Raw genomic sequence first — 4,327 nt, 5'->3', positions numbered from 1 at the left:
AGGGGAAAAAAAGAATTAATCTCTGTTACATGAACTTTATTTTCAAGCCAATAACAGGGTTGTTCCACTTCCTCATTTTTGTAAATGACACCTTTAAAGATCTATGTTTGGATGCATCTCGCGGTCCTGGGGCTCTGCCCTCAGGTGTACCCCTCACCCTTCGCTCTCCAGCTTCTCTACAGTAGCTGGCAGCCTTAAGCCCCTTCCTCGGCAGTCCATGGTGCCCACGGCATGGCTCTCTCCATAACTGGGAGAACTGCCCCTTACGCTGCAGCTCTCTGCTGCAGGTTCTGAAGCCTGGCAGGGATGGATTCCGGCTGGCTGTCACCTGCGGGGTGCCACTAAGCCTGAGGCCTGGCTGCACACCTTGTCCTACCAGCCTGTGGGTCCTGGGAGGAAGAGGGCTGGGTTCTGACACCCAGAGCCTTGCTCAGGCTTCTAGACTTGAGATACTAATTATTTTACGTAAAGTCTTTCATCTGTTCTTTGAAGGTTCAATAACAGAAAAAAAAAAAAAAAATGGGATCATGTTCTAGCTTTAAAAAGGCTTAAGAGTCTAACCAAATATAAACCATGAAACTTGAGGCACCTGGATGGCTCAGTTCTTCAAGTAACCGACTTGATTTCGGCTCAGGTCATGTTTCAGGGTCATGGGATCAGGCCCTGCTTTGGGCTCCCTGCTCAGTGGGGAGTCTGCTTCAGATTCTCTCTCTTCTACCCCTCCCCCCCCAGTGCATGCTCTCCAATAAAACCTTTTTAAAAACGATTTTTTATTTAAGAGAGAGCGAGAACACAAGGTTGGGGGGAGAAGCAGGCAGAGGGAGAGGGAGAAGTGGACTCATGGTAGTTTTGATTTGCATTTCCCTGATGACTAGTGATGAGCATTTTTTCATGTCTGGAGACATGAGTTTCTTGAATGATGCTGGATGTAAATATTGTTATGTTTGCACACAAAACGATGTATTTGGCATCTTAAATGTGGAGAAATGATGTATGTGTGTAAGCATGGTATCTGAAAAATGTGTTACTTTTAATTAACCCTGTTTTCAGGTATTGGGCAGGGAACACCCTCTACAGGTGATCAATGGGGATAGACTTTCATTTCTTTCTTTCTTTTTTTTTTAAGATTTTCTAATTTATTCATTGAGGCAAAGAAAGAGCGAGCATGAGCGGGGTAAAGAGGCAGAGGGAGGAGCAAACTTCTTGCTGAGCCAGGAGCCCGACTGAGGGCTCGATCCCAGGACCCTGGGATCATGACTGGAGCTGAAGGCAGACACGTAACTAAACCACCTAGGCGCCCCCAGATTCTCATTTCTAAAGCAGGTTTAACTTAATTATTATGAGCCCACTCTCTGCCTTTTCTTTTTAGCAACTATAGTGCAATTTCAGACTAATACTTTAAGTCTAGGGTCAATGCAGCAACTCAAAAAGTGCAAGTAATTAAAATTTTCTTCTTTCTGATGGGTCAACATGAGAAATGCCAGCAATTTCTAATTATAAACATTTTCTTTCTAGAATGATAGTGGGCTGTGCATCAGCTGCATGTGAAAACTTACAACTCCAATCCTTATTTTGACTCAGAAATCCAATTATTTCTTGGGAATAATTTCTTTGACTCTAAAAGAACAATCCAGCAACACGGTACATCAAAAACCAGAGCATCAGAAATCTGGGTTCTAGTTCTCCCTCTGCCATTTACTCCCTTTTGGTTCTACCTTCAAAACTTTGACCCCTTCTCCCAAGCTCCATATCAACTACCCTGGTCCCAAAGAGCATCCTCTCTACCCTGGATTAATTCAATTTCCTAACTGGTCTCTGTGTTTGCTGTTGCCTCCCTACTGTCTATTCTCCAATGAACCAAAGTTAAAGGAGGTCACTCTCCCACTCAAAAACCTTCAGTAGCTCCGCATTTTTTAGACAATAAGAGCCCAGTCCTTATAAAGGCCTGGAAAGCTCTTCATGCTCCCTTGTCCTGCTGCTCTATTTCCTACCTCGGCTGGGGCTGTTTCTGGAACAGGCCAAGTAGGCGTCTCCCTCAGGCCTCTGCATGGACTGTTGCCCCTGCCCAGAAAGCTCCTCCTCCTTCACCCCTACGAACCCCCTCCTTCCTCCCTTAATCTGCTCTGATGTCATTTGATTATTGAGGCCTTTTCAGACCTCGATGTATCTAAAATTAGAGCTCCAAATAAAATAAAATAAAATTAGAGCTCCCTCTGCAACACCTTCCCTCCCTACTTTATTCTCCTTCATAGCACGTATGTGTATCTGCCGGTCTATGTATGTTAGCAATTTATTTGTCTTTCTCTCCCTACTCCTGAGGCCAGGAGTTTTTGTCCCCTTTTATTTCCTGCTGAGCCCCCAGGCAATGTAGCAGGCCTCAACAGTAGAGGGCGCTAAAGCAATACTTCTGAATGCACATTCAGGACACCAGTCTGTGGCCTGGGCAAGGGATTTCACCTTCTCCTGCCTCCATTTCTTCCTGAATATAGCAACATAGTTGAAAAAAATTTCTCTCATTTCGAGTTTTAATAGTCTATGATTCTAATATCCTCAGTTACCTCTGGGAAATACGCAGTTGAAGCTGAGGGCGATTCTGAGTGGATGATAAAAAAATTATAAAAAAATATTTGCTGATAATTACATGGAAATCTCATCTTTTAAGGCAAGAATTTGTGGAACTGTTAAGCATCAAGAAATAATGAAGTTCTAAGTTATTAGTTGAGTAACAAAAAGGTTTTTTAAAAAATATTTTATTTACTTATTTAAGAGAGAGAGAGCATGAGAGAGAGCGAGAGCCCAAGTAGGGGGGGGGGGTAGAGAGAGAAGCAGATTCCCCATCAAACAGGGAGCCCGATGTGGGTCTCCATCCCAGGACCCTGGGATTATGAGCTGAGCTGAAGGCAGGCTCCTAACCCACTGAGCCACCTGGGTTCCCAAAAGAAGTTTTCACTGACTAAAAACCTTATACATTTTTTTAAACCCAAATCTTGTTTCTAATTTATTTTGCTTGTTAGATAATAATTGTAAGATTTCAGAATTTATAAATGTTATATTAATTGTAACTGAAATTATGGTGGAGCATTGAATAGAACTATGTGTAATTATATAGCCTGCAGTTTTATTTTATAATATTAAATATTTCTTCTATGAAACAGCCTGGCTCCTAATAAACCATTGCCATTGTTCCAAAATACATCTATTAATACAAGTGCCAAAAAGAAAGTGTTAGCGTTACTAAATATATTAAGGAGTCTCCCTAGAAAAGTTTCAAACAGTGTTAACTCAAACTGGATCCAAGACTATATATATGATTAGAAAGTAGAAATAATTTAATATTATGTCAGTTGAACCCTTTTAAAGTTAGACTGACTCAAACTAAGTCCCTAAGGCCAAAGAAAATAGATTCTTACCTAGAAACAATCAGAGGGTTACTGGAGGGGAGGCAGGTGGAGGGATGGGTGAGATAGGAATGGGGATCAAGGGGCGCCTGGGTGGCTCAGTTGGTTAAATGTCTGCTTCTGGTTCAGGTCATGATCCTGGGGTCCTGAGATCAAGCTCCACATTGGTCTCCCTCCTTAGTGGGGAGTCTGCCTCTGCCTCTCCCCTCCACTTGTGCTCTCTCTCTCTCAAATAAATAAATAAAATTTTGAAAACAAAAAAGGAATGGGAATGGGGATTAATATTTCACTTGTGATGAGCCCTGGGTGATGTATAGAAGTGTTGAATCACTATATTGTACGCCTCAAATTATTACTCTGCTGTGTGTTAACTACAATGGAATTTAAAATTTTATTTTTTTATTTTTATTTTTATTTTTTTAAAGATTTTATTTATTTATTTGACAGACAGAGATCACAAGTAGGCAGAGAGGCAGGCAGAGAGAGAGAGAGAAGGAAGCAGGCTCTCCGCGGAGCAGACAGCCCGATGCGGGGCTCGATCCCAGGACCCTGGGATCATGACCTGAGCCGAAGGCAGAGGCTTTAACCCACTGAGCCACCCAGGTGCCCCTGGAATTTAAAATTTTAAACAAAAAGTAAGTCTTGAAGGAACACACACAAAAAGTATTTATGAGAAATTATGGTATAATTAGAAATTTGTGTCACATTCTTTATTACAAACACGCTTTTCCCTGGTGTTTTGAAAAGCCATAAATTAGGTGGCTAGGAGGTAACATCAGTTTTAAAAGAGATTAAATTTACAAACAGTTTAATGCACAGACGTTAAGAATATAGATCAATGGGTATTGACTAGTGCACATACCTGTGTAACGCATACCCCTATCATTTTTTCCTTAAACTTTTCTTTTGAGATAATTATTGGTTGCCAC

The sequence above is a fragment of the Mustela nivalis genome, assembly GCF_964662115.1.
Source record: "Mustela nivalis genome assembly, chromosome: 14".
NCBI lineage: Eukaryota > Metazoa > Chordata > Mammalia > Carnivora > Mustelidae > Mustela > Mustela nivalis.
The sequence above is the reverse complement of the archived record's forward strand: the minus strand, read 5'-3'. Positions refer to the sequence as shown.